Here is a 20579-nt window from a genome sequence, read left to right as displayed (position 1 = left end):
GGGTGCATTCCTATGTTTCTGGAAATGCTATCCTACAAAATTATACTATACATAAAATATTTCAAATTAGAAATACATTATTCCCCAAATAAAGCACTACAAAGAGTCCCCAATAAAACTGGCCCCACAGCTGTAGGATATACTATTATGCAACGTGAAGTTGGATTAAGCCTCAAGATTATCCATTTCTGTTTTGTAGCTGTTGTTGTCAATCAACAGTTTTCCAAAGCCACTGTTCTCTTTCAAGATTCATTTTTTCAGAATAGACATAAATTTTAGAGTATCTATAAGAAAGGATTTTTACTGATTGATTTAACCCTTATATAGCATATATAACATGCTGGGCACCAAGCCTTTTACACATATTAGTTATGCTAATCATCCAATAAGCCCAGAAAGTAAGTACTTTTACAGAGGAGGAAACTGAGTTATGGGGGTAAAGTAACTTTTATCCAAGGTCACACAGTTAGATACAGAACTTGAACCCAGGCCATCTGGTTCCGGAATCTGTCCCTTTAACCAGTACCAGTTACTCTTATAAATGCTCCATGTCAGAGGTGTTCCCACCATGGAGGTCAAACCCGTGAGACTACCATTTTGTCTAACAAGCCTGAGATGGTCTTATCCTTTTTTAGCACCAATTCACTTTAAAGACGCGATGCCTTCAAATTGATGGCTACCTTTAATTGCTAACCTGGGACTTATTAAAATAATTGCCTTGATTTAGGCTTTGGGGGAACAAGAGCTATGAGACCTTGGGGGTTGTAATGTATGGAACACATGGCTGTCTGAAGGCTAAAAGAGAAGCCTTCTCCTGTGTGTCCACATGAGAAGTCCACTTCTCATGTGGACACACCATGATGACCAGTCTGGAAAGAAAGAAAGAAAAAAAAAAATCTTGACTTAATCTAATCAGTGTCATCATGGTTATTGCATTTTAAAATGGACACTTACCTCCTTACATAGACACTAGATATTTAGCTTTAATATTTTTTTATGAAATAAATCTAGAACTAAAAGAGATATACCGCCTAGGCATCCACATTTAGTATAATCATTAGATATTACTTCAAGACTCTTCCCCTTATTATCTCAAAAGCAAGCGGGCAGGAGGAAGGCTCTGAATCCCTTGTGAAACATTTTTAATTATCTTTTAATAAAGGAAACGGGTCCTGTCATTTGTCAAGGAGACTTCTGCCGTAGTAAAACCTCTGTTTATATAACCCATTTTTATTAGCCATGATTAAAGATAACATTTTGTGTACATTTGTTCTCACAAAACATTTTTATGTGAATATAAAGGTTAATTAATGCATTTCAGCAATCATTTTGTTAGTCATCTGGAAATACAGCTTCTCTAGGAACTGTACTTAAGAGAAGCAGTCATATATTTTACTACAAAACTGTAACAAAATTTTTAAGATTTTTCTCAATTTCAATTTTGTCGACCTCCTGATTAAAATATCTAATACTTGGAAAAATTACGAAATTCAAAAAATTTGACCAGAAATAGATAATTATGGTTTTTGTATAGTACACTAAAAATAACACTGTCGGGGCCTGACTTTTTTCTTTTTTTTTTTTTTTTTCAAGCGAAGTTGTAAAGCAATGCCTGCATGAGTGCTTATTTAGCAGTTATTCTTTTGGAATAAGACTTTTGATGTCAGAGTTTATACACCATCCATTGGACAAATAATTAGTCTAACAATAGATCATCTGAATATCAGTCTGTCAATCTTTCAACCATTCAAGTAGCAGGTCTTTATGTCAGAATAAAAAGAAATTGATGAACTTTATCTAAACCTTGTTCTAGAAATACTTGTACGAGAAAGCATTGTAAACTTCAATTTTTTGTTAGCACTCTATTCCCTCTTTTGGAAGATTTCCCCATGCACCGCAGCCCTGGTTGATTTCCATTCAACAACAACATTCACAATGAACCTAATGATAATCTTTCAGTTCCAGGTTCCTAGTAGATAGAAGTCTAACTCACGTGACCAAGTTCAACCTGCGATATACTGACTATTGCAAAACAGAGACCAGAAAATCTCAAGACGTTCCTTGGTAGCAATCTCAGGGGAAGGGGCACCAACCTCGTCAGGCAGTTCATCAACCCTGGAGTAACTGGAGGCTCCCTTGGAATCTTGCTATGGAACATCTTGTCCTTATGCCTGCCAAGTTCTTTTTTATTCCCAACACTAATATCTATTGTTGTAATTTAAGTCTTGCAGCTTTCTCTGAAAAACACCAGTTAGCGTCCTTCTCATTCTCATCATTCAAACACATGAAAAATTACCAGAGTCAGTTCTAGTCTTTTGATGTACAGATTACATGATTATCCAAGACTCCTTGTCACTTTAAAAATCTTTCCATTCTACTTCAGATTTACTTTTCCTTTCATATTAAAAAAAAAAAAAAAGGAGACTGAGAAATGTTAAAGTTTCAAAAGAAGAGTTAGATAGCATGATCTATCTGTAAGGACCTTGTAGTTCTTAGAAAATACTTACTTCCTCTATCCTTTTTAATCTTCACACAGTCCCTATGAAATGGGCATAATATACATGTTGCTTTGTTAAAATGAGTCAGTTTAAGCTCAAAGAATTTACTCAGTCAATTCATATGTGGTAAGCTTCAGGGCCAGGGCCAGAACATGTGTCTAATAAAGATATATAGATAGATAGATAGATAGATAGATAGATAATTATATATTATAATCATATAGACTAGGTATATTCTATAGAATATATCATATAGAATATATATATATTCTATATATCATATATATATATATTCTATATGATTATAATGGTATAATATATTATGTAATATATTATGTAATAAAAATAAAACTAATAAAGTTTAGCACTTACTCCTCTAAGTCCTATAAACAAATGAGCATACGTGAGGGAGGTCACACACTAAACATATTTGCCTCTAGTCCAAAGTCATTAATAGTTAATAGTTAATATTTAATGATAAGACTTACCAAAATAAAATAGATTCAAGCACTAATTCTCTTCTGAAGCTTATGCTAAGTATCATGAGACTATAAATAAACATGATTCTCTTGCTTGGGGGAATTTAGTCTTTTGTAGAAGACAAGACTCTGTACATACAAAATAGTTGAATGCCAGTAGTAGTAGCTTAAAACCATAATTGGAAGTCTCCACCATTTTAAAAAATTTTATAATACCAATCCTACCATATTACAAGATAGTACATAATGCTGCACAAAAAACATCAGTTAAAAGTACTGTGATCCACCCAGAGGATACAAACTTGAAATATCTAACTAGTGTCCTCTATCAACCAATCCAGCCAGGGAATCCCTTAGTTAAAAGGTTTCTCCACCTTAACTGAGCCTCAGCAGCATTCAGATCCCATTCTGCACAAGCCCCCCCACCCCTGAGGTTTTGATTCCCATTCCCTGGCTCCCATTCCCTTGCATTTCTAACAAGCTTGGGAGGTGGGGGGCACATTGCTGATGCTCCTGGTCCAGAACCACACCTGGATCAAACCTAATGCTGGTGACCAGTGGGGTACCTAGAACAATGTGGGGAGCAGCATGGCCCCCTCGTGTGATCTCTCTCCTCTGAACAGCTCTGCAACTCTGGACTCAAGAGAATAAAGGACTTAAGCTCTAACAGCTCTGCCCTCTCTCCACATGCGGCCAGTGTTGTATTGCTGGAAGAGCCCAGGAGCAGGATTCTGAAGCCCTGAGCTCTTGTCTTGACTGTCTCAGCTAGCCAACCTTGGTCAGGTCCCTTTTCCTCTCTGTGCCCCTATTGTAGCATTATAAAGTGGCAAGATATTGCCTTGTCTGTTTCAGAGGGTCCTTTCCAGAGCCAAGGAAACAAATGTGAAAGTGATTAGTATCTGTCAAACACTGTATAAATACCAGCCGTGGCATTATGTGTCATCAGATAGAATGCCTGGATATTTTACCCATGTACTGATGCACATTTAGAATGAATAACGAAGGAACAAGGAGCACAGAAACGGAGTCATTTGGTTTTCTTTGAAAAACACTTCCTAAATAATAAATTAAAATAAAATGTCTAGTGAATTGCTTGAGCAACAGTATCTGATATTTTGAAGGTCTTGTGCTTAGGTCCACTCAAGATTCTTCTTTAAAAGCTTTTTTAAATGAACATCGGCTGAGAAGAAGCAACAAACTTCTCCAAAGCTTAACTTCTTGCAGTCAGTCCCCACCCCCATTTTTTCTCCAGCCCAACCTTCTTTAAGGGAAGGGTGATGAATAGTGGCCCAAGATGGCAGCCATCAAGGTAAGAAAATTGTTGGGCAAAGTAGGCGTGGCCTTGCAACTAGAAATAGAAAATATCAGAGGGTTGAAAAGGAAAAGATAAAACTCAATACAAATTGTTATGCTGGTTCCATGTTTGCCCCTTACCAGCACCATCTTGACGTTCTCTATCTTCTGAGTCTGCCCCATCAAGCAACAGTACAAGCTCACCTTAGATCAAACAACCTAAACCCAAATGTTCATGCTGCTGAAAGCTTGGTTTAAAGCTGCCTCCAAAAGTTAAAAACAAAAGGGAAAAGCTTTGTATAATAAGAAAATGCAACTTGTCACGGAACTCAAAAGAATGCAAAATGCTATGTAAATTAAAAACAGCCCCCTCCCCCAAAAAAAAACTTAGGTCAGGCAGATTAGAGGTGGGTTGCATATTAGATGGACATAGTTTTGAACCCTGCCTTGCTACTCACTATCAGATAATCATGGAGCAAATTATCATTTCTATACCACAATTTTCTCAATTATGAAATGAGAAAAATAATGCCACCTAAATCACATGGTTGTTATGAGGTGTCATTAAACAATTGACTGTTAAGTACTTTTTAATAAAAAAATTTAATCTCCTTCCAAGTCCCCCTAAATAGACGATGAAAATACTAAATAAAAGTAATCCTTTAAAGTAAACTTCTAAATTCTTATGCTCTGTGAATGTAGTAACAAATCTACTAGAAATTACTTGGAATTTAAGAAATGGCCACTATTCAACAATTCTTTGTGATACAGAGAGAGCTGATATTATATTTATGATGCAGCTGCCAATATAGTATATCTCCAAGACAGATCCACTCTGGAGAATGCCTCCGGAAAACACACCTCTCTTACATTTATTTCTCATCACATGTTTCACAGTCATATTTTATATCTCATCCAACTTCAAATATATATAAAACTTCAATGAAATTGACCGTTCTTGTCTGCCCGGTAAGGCTCACCTACGTAAAATGTCACATTCAGTAGAAATAATTAAGAAGAACAATAAGATGTAAAAGTCTACGCTGAGTTCTCTGAAAGAGCAGGAAGGGGGGCATCCTGGTGGCTCAGTGGGTTAAGTCTCTGGCTTTTTATTTCAGCGCAGGTCATGATCTCAGCGTTGTGAGATCTGCCTGAGCCCCTTGGCAGATGCTTATACATTGGGCATGGAGTCTGTTGGGATTCTCTCTCTCCTTCTCCCTCTGCCTCCCCCACCCCCCACCACCTCTCAAAGAAAGAAAAAAAGAGCGGAGAAGTGGGGATTATATCATGTAACATACACACACCACACACGCAAAGTCTCTTCTCCTTACAATCTTATAAACCCATCAGTTTGAGCCACACAGTGAGAATGTAATATTCCTTGGATGACTGTGATGGGAAAAGACTATGGATACGTAGAGGTTCGTATTATTCCTCAGTCATTGATGACAGTAATACCTTTTCAATCGATAGTGTTTCAGGTACCAGCCAATATAAATCTGGAAGATGTTAGCAGAATGTAATCGTTAGAATAATAAAGATATCCTGAGAAATCAAATTAGCATTCATCTGACATCTGACTTTACAAAGGCTTAAGGGAGGATGATTGACTACCAATAGAAAAGAGCATTTTAAGTGTTTGCTTCCAAAATTTCATATAAATGTATGGTACATAAACTAGGAATTATATTTGTGACATAACTGCAGACATATTAATAGAATTGTGTGCTTACATTTATAAGTGTTGTATAGGCCTTTTTTCAAATTAGTTACTGTTGATTATAGCTCTCTCCGTATAAAAGTCCTCAATATTTTTTCACATCTAAAGGCCATAAAATACAGGTAATAATAGACTCCTACTTTCTCATAAACATAGAATAATGACAAAGGAGGAGCTTTATATAAAAGCCTTACAACAATGTAAATCCTCACAAGTTCATAATACATGCACCTGGTAGGAAAGACCAGCTTTAAAGAAAATGTAGATATTTCCCCACTTAAAAAAAAAATCTAACAGAGTTCTGAAATAGCTACCAAGCACAAAGTAGAGAGCAAAGAGCTGCACCTCTCTATCAGACAAAAACTTGGCTTAAAAAAGAAAAAAGTTGGGATGCCTGAGTGGCTCAGTTGGTTAAGTGTCTCCCTTTGGCTCAGGTCATGATCCCAGCATCTGGCTTCTTGCTCAGCAGGGAGCCTGTTTCTCCCTCTGCCTGCCACTACCCCCTGCTTAAGCTCTCTCTCTTTCTCTGACAAATAAATAAATAAAACCTTAAAAAAAAAAAAGTTTAGTAACAGAACAAAATAAAAGAAAATGAAAGTCAGTATTTAGAGTGAAAATTTTTTTCTAAGTTCAGGGCTGACATGGAAGAAATACTGAATTAAGTAGCTTTGAAAGAATTGGATTTCACCCACTGAAATTTTTCTTAAAATGCAATCTCAAAATAGTGTTCACAGTTGCAGTCCATATTGGTTACCAATTGCTACAGGCTATGTTACAACATATCCAAGAAAAGAAATGCAGAAAGATGTAGCTTGCCCAGAACACTGGACTCCGTGTCCCGCTTGCCTGGTGAAATTAATTTATTTATTTATTTATTAATTGCAAGGGGAACGACAACAAACAGCCCTGAAGTTTTTCTCTGCAGAAAACTACCGGTTTTATCACTTCTGCTAAATTTTAAAAACAAATGGGCAATAAGTAGGGTAGTCAGCTAAGAAGTCAAACAGGATTTCTCAGAATTGCTTCTGAGAAACGATTTGCTCTCCTTGAAGCATATTCTACCAGCTTTCCCAAGTCTGGCTTTCCTTAATCTTCCCTTCCTGAGAACTCTTACAGCCAATTTACTGTCTCCCAGTAAATGTGGGAATTGGCCATATATCGTCAAATACACATTTTGCTAACATCTTCCTGGTCACTTATTTCTTTCCTACTACGAGTGAACCATCCACATGCCACACATCCTCCTTCTGTTCCTTTTCCCCATTTAATTTTTATGGCAACCCCCAAACAAGTTTCATTATCTCCACCTGACAAGGAAGGAAAGCAGAAGCCAAGGAAAGTTAAGTGACTTGCCCTGGGGTACAGATATTCAGAGCAGTGCTAGGTTTCAATCTAGTGCTCACCTCACTACACTCCAGCTTCCTCATCGTGAGCTGTTCTTAGTTCCTGTTTTACTGCAGACCTTTCTTTGTCTTTGATCCAACTATGCTAAGGGCTTCTTTTAGGACTGAACCATGTTCCACTTACTTTGTAAATGGCTGGTAATAATAATACTGCTATTGGCTAACGTGTACTGAGTACTAACTCTGTCGGGTTCTGTGACTATGCCAAACACTTTCAAGGGGTATTATCATCCCCATTTTCACAGGTGAGAAAGGGAGAGAGAAGTCACAGACAGCCTGGGATGGGTCACCCCCCCACCCCAGTGATAGCTCAGGATTCAGTCAAATCAGTCAAATCTCATGGTTCACCCGCTTAACCACTATGTCTCTCTTGGACATGGTAGGAGCTCTGTGTTTATTGACTCAATGAGATAAGGATGAACTAAGAGAAGCAGGCAGAACTGTACAAAATGAGGTTCCACAACATTTCACTTTAGCCAAACACAATAAAACTTCAAAAGGTCACTCAAAAATATAGATCAGTTGTGGCGCCTAGGTGGCTCAGTCGGTTGGGTAGCTGCCTTTGGCTCAGGTCATGATCTCGGTGTCCTGGGATCGAGCCCCGCATCGGGCTCTCTGCTCAGTGAGGAGTCTGCTTCTCCCTCTCCCTCTGCGTGCTGCTCTGCTTACTTGTGATCTCTCTATCTCTCTGTCAAATAAATAAATAAAATCTTAAAAAAAAAAGAATATAGATCAGTTTATAGAAGAAGAATCTTCACTAACAATACATTAAGTCAGTACAGCATTTCGATTTCCTAACATATTCCTAAGTTGATCCTTACAACAACATCCTATCTCCATTTTGTGGCTAAATAAACTCTTCAGGTTTAATAAATTGTTCAAAGTGGAAAAGATCCTGAACAAGAGCTTAAGTCTTCAGCTCTATTCATATTCTTTCCATGGGCAGGGGTGTGGGGGAGGAGGGAAAGAAAGCCACACAACATACATGTAGAGGAAACATTCACTTGTCTCCTTTTTCTCCTGAATAGAGAGACCTGATTACCTGCTGTTGTGAAAAATAAAGGTGGTGGGGGTTTCTTAAATTTTGTCAGGGAACCACACAACCATAGTTGTGCCCTTTACTAGTGCCATTTTGAAACTACGCACACAACTACAGCTAGGGGATAAGCGCTAGGTGAGAGAAGCAAACAACTTCAAGTATGCAGAAATACCGGTCTGTAGCATAACATGAAGCTAGTACATTTAGTCGAGAGAAAAGTTGAACTCAATCTGGCTCCAACATCTGGGCTCTTAACCCCTACTCTGTACCTACTTTCTTTTTTTTTTTTTTTAAAGACAGAGACCTTTAAGATCGTAAGACTAGAAGAGGCCTTTTAGCTACTATATACCTCATTCTAGTTTCTTTTTTTTTTTTAAGATTTTATTTATTTATTTGACAGAGAGAGATCACAAGTAGGCAGAGAGGCAGGCAGAGAGAGAGGAGGAAGCAGGCCCCCTGCTGAGCAGAGAGCCTAATGCGGGACTCAATCCCAGGACCCTGAGATCATGACCTGAGCTGAAGGCAGCGGCTTAACCCACTGAGCCGCCCAGGTGCCCCTGTACCTACTTTCAATGGGAGAGCTCCTGGGCCACTGACCCATTCAAATATCATTTGCAGCTGATGAACAGCCCTATCCTGCTTGGCCCCCAATGGATAAGGGTTCACAGAACACTTTCTAACTTTCATACACACTCCTACATGTTGGGGGAAAACTATAGAAAACATTAAGTGAGACACCTTTCCTCGTCCTCAAAAAACCTAAATATAGTCGGGAAGAAACAATAAGCAGCAAACAAAATAGTAGAGGAATGAGGGCTAACCTCTACGAAACAGCCAGGAAATGATTCTTTTCTTTTTTTTTTTAAGATTTTATTTATTTATTTGACAGACAGAGATCACAAGTAGGCTGAGAAGCAGGCAGAGAGAGAGAGAGAGGGAAGCAGGCTTCCTGCGGAGCAGAGAGCCCGATGCGGGGCTCGATCCCAGGACCCTGAGATCATGACCCGAGCCGAAGGCAGCAGCCCAAACCACTGAGCCACCCAGGCGCCCCGGAAATGATTCTTTTAAGAGAAGAAACTCAAAGGCCCTTGCAGTGGAAACCGTTAGGGTTGACTCACTCCTGTATTTAGGGAGCTACAAGCCCAGCCTTATGGAATTGCATGAGTCACAGCTGTGGGAGACATTTCTCAATTGGCCCACACCCCAGTACACAGATCCCCTGTCCTACTCCATCTATTATTATTTGGCAAATGTTTTGAAGATCTGAACAATATTCCCAACCACAAGGCCACTCTTTTATGAATAATATTTGGGCAGAATAAATCTAGAAAAAAAAAGACCATAAGATAAAGGCAATATTGTGCCTTCAAATATTATGTATTACCACGTTGTCATTTGTAAAACAATATTAGCCACTTATGCCACATTCGAACCCACATTTGTCTCTACAGATCAAACACTTGATTCCATTTTTGCTTTCCTTTTATTTTATTGGCAATATTTATCACCAAATCATATGGTATTTGCTGTCACAAATGAATAAAATGCATGGGCTCTTTCAACCTCAATCAGTAAAACAACATGTAATCCTTCACATATCTTAAGAATGACTATTATAGATTCCAAAAGAGTTCTAAATGGTATCCAAGAAGCTTACACTGTGTGCATCATTTGTTCTAATAGTGAAAATTACATATTTAAAACCAAAGCCAAAAATAAATCTTACATGTGGGAAAGTGAAATTTGTCCTAATAGATGGACAATTTGAAATTTAAAACGTGAATTGTTTTATGAAGAAAATTATATGTTATAATATTTTATGTCATACAAATATTTATTATGGAATATCAAAATTTGGAAAAAGATGGGGCACCTGTATGGCTCAGTGGGTTAAAGCCTCTGCCTTCGGCTTGGGTCATGATCCCAAGGTCCTGGGATGGAGACCCGCTTCAGGCTCTCTGCTCAGCAGGGAGCCTGCTTCCTCCTCTCTCTCTCTGCCTTCCTTTCTGCCTACTTGTGATCTCTGTCTGTCAAATAAATAAAATAATAAATAAAAAAATTTTTTTAAAAATTTGGAAAGAGGCAACATTTTTGCCAAGTAGAAATATTAAGTTTTCTTTATGTAATGCCTTGGGACACCTGGATGGCTCAGATGGTTAAGCGTCTGCCTTGGGCTCAGGTCATGATCTCAGTGTCCTGAGATAGAGCCCTATGCTCTGGCTCTCTGCTCAATAGGGAGTCTGGTTCTCCCTCCCCCTGCTCTTCCACTCTTGCTCTCTCCCTTTCTCTCCCTCTCAAATAAATATATAAGTCTTTTAAAAAATGCAATGCCTTAAAATAATTTGTTAAAAAAATATAGGTAAAGAAAATGCCTACTGCAGAAAACACAACAAGATGAATCTGTAGGTAACAGGAAAGTTACTTATTTAATAAGACAAGATTACTAAATTTGTAGGATCACAAAATTTCAGAGCTTAGAGCTATTAGTTATAGATGAGGAGAAGGTCCAGAGTGGTTAAATGACTTGTTCAAGGTCATAAAATAAAAAACCTAAAGTTCTGAAAAGATCTTTAAGATCCTATAACACAGTTAGCATCTCAGGCTTATTTTCCTACCTCTCACGTGGGATTGATCCAGCCAAGGGCAACTCCATGGGATCATAGTTTCTCTTGAAAGGATCTCCACACATTTCATGATTTTTCAAAGTAGAAGAAAAATCTGTTCTTCCTGAAAATTCTGTGACTGGAAGGAATTCTGGAAGCAGCTATAAGCACGATGTATCCCAGGAACTTTTATTTTTTTTTAAAGATTTTATTTATTTATTTGACAGACGGAGATCACAAGTAGGCAGAGAGGCAGGCAGAGAGAGGAGGAAGCAGGCTCCCTGCTGAGCAGAGAGCCCGATGCAGGGCTCAATCCCAGGACCCTGGGATCATGACCTGAGCCGAAGGCAGAGGCTTTAACCCACTGAGCCACCCAGGGTCCCCTCCCAGGAACTTTTGTATCCACACCTGAGGCAGCAGTCTTCCCACACAAAAAGAGGATCTAAAATATGTGACCGTCTTTGAAAGGCTGCCCCCAACTGCTCTGAAAGAGGAAATTAAAGACTTCCCAGGTCCCTGCCACAATGCAAAAAAGATTGCTTCTTACCTCCAACATAAAAAAAGGTCAGACTTAGAAACATGAGAGTCAAATATTGAAGAGAGACATTGATTTATTAAAAGCCTGCCATCACTTTCATTTAGGATGCCCCTTTCCCATTTCTGTTTTCCATTCTGTCTCTGCCACAAGCATCACCTCACCATCGATCACCCCCAAAGGGAGCCTTCAAAGTAATAAAGGTTATTAGATCTGCTTTCTTCATCTATAAAATAAGAAAAAAAGATGATTTCAAGTGTTCCTTCCAGGCCCAAATCGCTGTGGCCAGTGATTCCAACTGCTTTAGACTATGTTGTCTTTTTTTTTTTTTTTAATTAAAATGTTTTTTTTAAGATTTTATTTATTTGACAGAGAGGGAGAGATCACAAGTAGGCAGAGGTGGTGGGGCGGGGCCGGGGGGGGGGGGGGGCGGATGTTGGCGCCCGCCAGCGGAGCAGGCTCCCTGCTGAGCAGAGAGCCTGATGCTGGGCTGGATCCAAGACCCTGACTGAGATCAGGACCTGAGCCTGAAAGCAGAGGCTTAACCCACTGAGCCACCCAGGGGCTCCTACGTTGTCTTTTATATTTCAACCCCATTTGTAGCAGCGATGACCCCAGCTGACCTTAGAATGCAGACTTCGGATGCATTACTGGCTTTGTATGTTGCTTTACGTTCCCTGCAGAAAACTATACTAATTGAAGCGCCAGGGTGCAATCTGAGGAATCCTATTTCAGAAAATGAGTCTTTACCTGGCAGATCTTGAGGAAGTAACATTTGATTTTCAAAACAAAAAAACAATTTTCGTCACCTTCCGGAATTAACCTGAAGAGTTTCTTTCATGCCTGGAGATCTGACGCTGAAGATAGCCCTGCGGACACAGTTAACGTTAAGGTGCTTCTCGTTCCCCTCCAAGGCTCTGCTACTTCCACATCCTCCCGGAGCAGCTCAAGAATATTACTATAATAATTTTTTTTTTTTTTTTTACTATCAAGTAGTTCAAACCTTAACAATATTTATATTTACTATTTTTTAAAGATGTATTTGTTCTTCATATTCTCTGTAACACAGAGTGACCGGGGCACATACTAATGTGACTAGCAAAGTCACGGATGTATTTTCGGTCAGAGGGAAAAATTACCTGATTGTTCAGTTTTGGTTCACTCTACCAATTACAGAAGCATGTAATGTGAGGTTTTTGAATGGATGGCTGAAATAAAACGCCACTGAACGTGATTTAAAAGATCTGACTTTAGGGTGCCATTAAGTAAATGTTACATACTGTGCATTTTGCAAAATTTCATTAAATGAGATCCTGGAATTCTCATTAGGTTTTTGGAAGCAAGCAGAATGCTTGCCTTTCCATGAAGTTTTTGCAGCCATTGCCCAAAATAGTTATTTTCTATTAATTATTTACATACCATTTAGGTTTCCTAAGAAAACATTTAGGGAGACTAATCTGAATTCAGTCTGTACACTATCCAGATAAAGATTCTATCCAGTGGACCCTTAAGAAACGTTTGACAATCACACCAAGGTGAAATACCTCTATTCGTGGTTGATGCTAGAAACTGTTCTAAGTAGAATGTATTTTGCAGAACACGCTCAGAATTAAAACAACAATATAGAGTTTTTTGAATGCATAGAAACTTCACACCATTCCAAGGAAGCAGAAGTTTACATAGAAACTCTTCAAGAAATATGCTTTCAAGTTTTAGTAAGTTTTCAGCCCAATAGATTAATTAAATCAAGATTAACGTCTAAGGCTTGTCACACAAGTTGCTGTGGAGTCTGTGTGTTTCTTCACAGTGTTTTTTATAAATTAGCGTGTTCCTTTATTTGCATACAGACAGCCCATTCTTGTGATTGACAGATAAGTTTCTCTGAATTCATTTTCTGTATCCTCAGTATCTAAACCACTGGTCCATTCAGGGGAAAAGTCCCATTAACTGAGATAAAATCATATAAATCTTATATGAGAGTTTTTTTTTTTCTTTTTTGCACTTGTGATAAAAGTCTTGCATTTTCCATTTCCGAAAGGTGTTGCTTTCATGGAGAACATAGGAGGTAACTTACTGTATTTGTAGTTTCACACCACTTTATTCAATGCAAAGACACACATCATGGACTTTATTCTAAAACCCACATGAAGGAGTGCCTGGGTGGCTCAATGGGTTAAATAAAGCCTCTGCCATCAGCTCAGGTCATGATCCCAGGGTCTTGGGATTGAGCCCCACATCAGGCTCTCTGATCAGCAGAGAGCCTGCTTCCTCCTCTCTCCCTCTCCCTCCCTGCATCTCTGCCTACTTGTGATCTCTTCTCTATCAAATTAATAAATAAAATCTTTTAAAAAATCAAATAAAATCCATATGAAGTAGAATCCAGGGCTTTTTTTTCCGGAGAAAGGTCACACATTATAACAAAGTGAAAGAGGAAACTGACATCCTTATCACTGATAACCAAAACATTTTGGATTCTAGAAATTGAGCCCACAAATGCAATAATTAGTCTGGATAGGAAGTATGAGTTTTTGCTGAATTAAGAATGGATGGGAAGTATTCTTCCAGTTTTCAGCCAATAAAATTAAAAAGTAATGGGAAGGGGAAAAAAGTAATGGGGAGTAATTTAAATTACATAGATGCCCGAAGAAGCCATTTTGCAGGCATAATTCAGAGAAGGCACGGCAGCCTCAGATGAGAGCTGCTTCCAGCTCAGGAGGCTACAGGAAGGGAAGAGTCATTTAGATAAGAGAACTCCACTCACCCAGGTGAGCCGACTCTCCTGAGGGTCTGAGATGGCGTTCTCTCATTTAAGTACTCACCAATCTAGCTCTACCATTAGGCTATCATTTTATTCATACTACCCGGTAGTGTTAAGGCCTAAGAAAAAATTTCCTTGAATAGTCAAAATTAGGTTGGCAATAAAGTCTTGAAATATAAACAGAATAAAGAGCTTTCATTACTCCGGTAAACCAGTGTAGATCTCCATGTAGAACTGTAAGAATGTCTTTCATTAGAGGGAGAGAAAAAAAGGGCAAGGCCCTGCCTGATAGAGTGGGATTCTCATTAAACTCAGCAGGAGGTTTAACTGGAATCAAGGGGAAGGTGAGGTCTCAGATTGGTACAATTTACTGCTCTTATTACATTTTTGATCACAAGGACTGATTCATGTCATCCAATTTCTTTTCCTTGTCACAGCTGCTTTGCCAAAAATCAATCAAATTGAAATTTAAGAGCCTCATATGTTTCTGTACAACCCAGCGATGGGTTGTACAGCTTTGACCTTCTTAAATGTCCCCTAATTTGATTTGATATCTATTCCTGCAGGAAAAGTATGCCGTTTCAGCTGATCAAACATTAATCTTTCAAACCCTCCCTGGTCATTTTATCTTAGGAAACCATAATTTGGGGGGTAGGGAGGAGGAGGGTAGAATGAATGTAGACTGAATCCATTTTTGTGCTAAGCCAATTAACATTACATCATCGTAGCAGAAATATCTAGAACATTACCTCATATCAATGATCTGGGATGTTAAAATAGACCTTCAAAAATGGGAGATTTATTTTTCATGTCAATGTTGAATCTTCAATTACATATTCATCAACTATATTCATCAACCATTTTTTAAGGTCCAAATTCAAGCTAATGTGGTATACAAGTGTTTTAAATAAAATCCATTTCATTTATTTCCTCTTTCAAGAAGAAAATCATAGTGATAGAGCACCCAAAAGTATTTCTAAATAGGATAACAAATTTGACTTTTAGAAAATAATCTGACCTCAAGCTCTAGGACCCCAAAGCAATCAGACTATCAAATGCAACACACACACACACACACACACACACACACACACACACACACAATATGGTCAAAATCAAGTTAAAAGAAGGATGAGGAGCTTAATTTATGACACAGAAAAAGGTGCCAAAGAAAGCTGTAAGATCACTGATTCTGATCTACATGAAGACTGCATATTTAGAAGAGTGAGGAAATCATTATATATGTGTTTGTCTATTTCATATTTTACTAAGTACAATTAATTTCTCTGCTACTAATTTAATCTAAGCCAAGATCTAATCTATTAAATCTCTAGTACCAATTGTATTTTTCTCCTGGATGCTCCTTGTTCTTCAAAGAAAAAAAAATCCTCAGATTCACACACACACAAACACAAATAGAAAATGAAAAAATTCAGGTAATTGCCAGGCAAAATGTATTGCTCTTAAAATATCCAAATAACCAATGCAATGCATTTTTCCCCCTAAAATGCCTAGAAAATTACCACTTATTTCATTAGGTGTGATAGGAGTGGATAAAGATATATTCAGTCATAAAAGAATACACATACTTTTTTTTTTTTTTTGGCAGGAATTTAGTTGCAAGGAGAGGATTAGGAAGAACAATGACACCTGGGGAAAATTTGGGCAACTCTACCATGTGAAGAGTTCCTTTTGAGAAACTGTTCCTGAGTTTTGTAGCCATCTGCCAGTATTTACTATCCAAGTAAAACATACAAGTAAAAAAAAAAAAACACCTTATACTTTATTTCTCTAAGTCTCTGTACTTGACCTATAGTTCTGTAGTCAGTAAGTCACATGTGGGAATTAATTAAGGAACAAATGCCAAAGAAAAATGGGAAGAGAAAAAAGTCTTGGATTCTTTATTTTCAAAGGCAGTAATAACATGCATTACTTTCTTGTTAAAAAACAATATGGAGATGGTGAAGGTATGTGTAATGCATCTGAACAGATAGTTGGAGGGAGTGAATGGCATTACAGGCAAGGCACATAGAACCAGACAGACCCATAATCAAACTGAACTCCACGCTTCATGATCTGTTGGCTATTGGGCAAACTACTCCACTTCTCTGCATCTTTTTCTTTCATCTGCAAATCTAGTCTCATTATAGTAGCTTTCTCCTAACATTATCGAGAAGATTAAATGAGAAATGCATGCATATATCGTAGCACGGTGCTTGATATATTCTTTGTGCTCCAAACCCAAATAAGCCACTGCTACCATGAATCACATCCACTGTAGCCATTTGGAAGAATGGAAAAACAATTAGTGTTCCTATATCATTAGGTGAAACGAGTATTGCTATAGAATCATTGTACATCATATGGGTTGAGTTTTAAATGAATCCACTAGAGAAATACACTAACTTGAAAACTTAACAGTTAATAGCAAATGCAACCAACTATGAGAAAGATTATATGGAATTACCTGTTATTTCCCACATCCTTACAAACTGCCCAGAACTTTACTTGGTGTTGGAGTATAATGAAAAAATTAATATATGCTGAGTTCCAAAAACCAGTCAATGGGATTGTCAGTTCAAAGTATGAAATATCAATAGTGAAATCTTATTAGCGCATCTCTAATAGCCTTCACATTGGCTTCGGATTTTTCATTGTTGATAAAAAAAAAAAAGAAGGTAACCCAAATTCCATATATTTTGACTCATACTCTAGGGTGTGGCCAGCTTATCCTACTGGACTCAGATTTAGTGACAGTTTGTCTGGAAAGCTTCCTTAACCACCCATCTGTAAGGATCTCTTGATTTCTTCCTCTGCCCTTAACTCCAAATACAGTTATTGTTTACTATCCATTGTTCTTTCATACGGTCTCTAGTAACTGTCTTCCCTTTATTTTCCCTTTGCCATTCCCTACTGTTTTCTAAGTCATACCACATTACCTGCTGAACCTTATTCGGTTGCATCTTAAGTGTATCTCATGGTAACAGGTCCTTCCTGCATAATAAAGTGATAGATAAATCTTTCTAAGAAGAGGCTTTCACCAGGTAACCCCCTTTCAAAATGTTCATTAGCTCCCTATTGCTAAGATAGTTTTAATGGTCAAATTCTGACAGTGAAAGAGGATATTAATTATGGGCTTCACCTAGAACTGTGCAGGCAAACCAGGACTTCCAGCTAACCACTCATTCTCAACTCTGAGCTTCTCAAATTTTCCCACAGAAATATTCCTGAGAGTGGACTCAAAACCCAACCCTCGAGCTTAAATTTCTTTTAAATACCATGTAGAAAATTCATGATATTGTGACATTCTGTTAAAAAATATACAAATGGTTGTCTTAATGTAAATACAGTATCTTAAGTCATAACCTTTGCACATGAACAAAAATTCAGAACTTCCTAACCAACATCTCAGAGCAAAACTGAGTCCTAGGAAGTCTTTCTGTCAGGACACAACTCCTGAAAACCTCATTGTAGTGTAGTCCATGAAAATGAAGTGAATGATTGTCCCCGTAGTTCAGTTATCCTTTTCTTGCATGAATTCAACTCACTGCCCACCCACAAAAGCCTTTCAGATAGCTTCTTCAGAACCCCATTTCTATGTCAACAATAATAAACACACCTTCTCCCTTCCTTGCTTTCCTTAACACCACTCAGTCTTTACCATCCAGGTCCATTTGTTCTGGTTGCTGTATAAAAAATAAGTCAACCAATGAAATTTAAACCTCAGAAAAGCAAGGAATGATTTTCAGTATGTTCCATGCAATTTTGGGGTTAAAACTTAACTAGACACCTCATATTTTTGCTTGCTGAATCTGGCAACCGTAACTGTAAAGCCATATCTGACCACTCCCCCCATAGCACCAAGGCTTTGAGATTCTTCTGCATTTCTAACACAAATCACCTGTACCTCTATTTGACACTGTATTTTGCATGCGTTTCTATCCATATACTCCATATTTTTATATCCATGTATTCCATTTCCTAAATTTGAAAGCTTCTTGAGAGTAAGGATACTATTGTATTTCTTTGTAATTCCACAGTGCCTTACAGAAACCCCTCTCCATCAGTGGTGATCATAAATACTTTTTTTTTCTTTTCAGCGTGACAGAATTCATTGTTTTTGCACCACACCCAGTGCTCCATGCAATGTGTGCCCTCCATAATACCCACCACCATAAATACTTGTTAATTGAGAGACTGACTTAAAACCAATGAGCAAGGTAGCCAACCACAGTTTATTAATAGTCTTCTGTTCCATCCAGACCTGTGCTGTGAATTTTTTCATAGATGATTAAGATGTAGTATTTGTTTTCATAGAGCCTATGGTTTCATATGCAAAAATTACACATCAAAACCCAGTAGTGACTGATCGTAGACAGTATAGAACCACATATAACAGTATATAATCAAGATTGGGTAGTACAGTCAGCTAAGGGCAATTGGAGATCCATGTGGGCAGCACCCCTAAGAGAGAGAAACCCTGCGGAGGGAGGGCTGGAATTGGGATTGAAATTTTGGCAGGAATTTAGTTGCAAGGAGAGGATTAGGAAGAGCAATGACACCTGGGGAAAATTTGGGCAACTCTACCATGTGAAGAGGAAACCTTTCTTCACTGGAGAATGTGCCTTTGTTGCAGGGAAAGTCAAGTATGCTCAGACTGGTTGCAAGTGGTTTTAAGGAGCTCCTTAGGATTCAGAGCAAATATATGAATGAGAATCTATGTTCATGCCATGGAGAGTCATGGCCCTCCATAAAAACAATGTAAGGATTCCCTTAAGTAATTGCCCACATTGGTCAATTGAGTTTTGTCCCCAAACCACCTAGGAGAGGAAAGACAGACTTTACATCAGTCATGGTTATACATTACACACAGGGTTCTAAGCTGTTGGTCTCAGACAATCTTTCTAGCTTCCTCCTTCATTAACTTATGGAGTATAATAGAACAGTGGCCTTACTAAAGAGTATTGAATTTCATTTCCAAGAAACAGAAGTCAGATGTTGAGAAGTATTCTTTTCAGAGAAATTCATGTTCTTCTATAGCTTTAATCTGTTACTGCTCTATGAGATAGAGATCTTATTTTATTTTTATTTTGGGTTTAGCCCTCCCTTTAAAAAGTTGGTATTTTTAACATGTGTTCCTTGTATTGCTTAATTTTGCAAAATATTTTGGATACCATTTTGCTTTCTGTTATTAAAAAAAAGGCACCAGCCTGCAAAAACTTGCTGTTGTGAGTTTTATTCTTCATGGAATCAAATGTATTAAACCACCAAATGTTTTTATCTGACAGAAGCTGTGATTCACACTAAGCATCCATGTAAAGACCTGCTTGGAACTTTTTTTTTCTTTTTTTCACAACCTGCTTGGAACTTTAGAAGTGACATAATTTTATTAACCAAATAAACAAATAAGACAAAGAAATACAGTTTCAGTCTTCTAAAATTCCAAAATCATCTAATGAAATCTCTCAAAGTAGGTGTTAGCAGGACTGTTACAACAAAGGGCAAATTGTGTTGTTTATTTTAAAGGAAATAAGCTACACAAGGAGAGAAAATTCTCTTAGAGTGACCCTCTGGATGTATTAGGTTGAACCATATACAATATGGCAACATTTGATCTTTGCATGTGGTTCAATGATATGCAAGCATGTCTAGCCTTGACGTTGAACCTCATCCTAAAAGTAGAAATAGAAAAAGGCTACTTGGCAATCTTGATATTGATTGATTTACTGCATTTTTATCTGGAGGCCACATATGACTTTAGCCTCTGGGGGCCAGTTTCATTTACAAAATTGGTGGTGGGGTAGGTGGACTGTTAGCTCAATGATCTTTGAAGACCCTCCTCATCTAGCATTTGGTAGCTCTAGAGCATCTGGGTGTCAAATCTGTTTCCCATTAGCCAACAAAAGATGAACTTTGTCAATAATGCCCAAATTAATCATCTGGGAATTTCTGTCTTCCCAGGGTACTCACCCTCCCTTGCATTACCATAATGATCAGAAGCCCCTGCCAAAAGATGAACATTACCGTGAGATTCAACACATTAGACCATCACCATTGTTTGTACCTTTCCTCAAGTTAGTGCACAGTATGCCTGTCATTTCTCTTCCATTTTTTTAAAATTTATTGATAATCAACAATGGTGGGACCATCGCACTTCCTTATACCCGTCGGGTCTTCTCTCGTCCTAGTGACAACCAGCATGGAGGAGATGCCTTCCCAGGTTACCTGGGCAGGAGGCCTCTTGACAGAGA

The 20579-nt window shown here is 38.1% G+C and overlaps 1 protein-coding gene across 1 annotated transcript in view; it reads left to right on the top strand.

Annotated features, from left to right (window-relative positions):
- STMN2 (stathmin 2) overlaps positions 1 to 20579 on the top strand; it is a 52632-nt gene that overhangs the window by 6450 nt on the left and 25603 nt on the right. The gene's annotated exons all lie outside the window — the stretch shown is intronic.

The sequence above is a fragment of the Mustela lutreola genome, chromosome 3 (assembly GCF_030435805.1).
Source record: "Mustela lutreola isolate mMusLut2 chromosome 3, mMusLut2.pri, whole genome shotgun sequence".
NCBI classification, from domain to species: domain Eukaryota; kingdom Metazoa; phylum Chordata; class Mammalia; order Carnivora; family Mustelidae; genus Mustela; species Mustela lutreola.
Note: the sequence above shows the minus strand (reverse complement) of the source record. Positions and strands in the feature narration are given on the sequence as shown.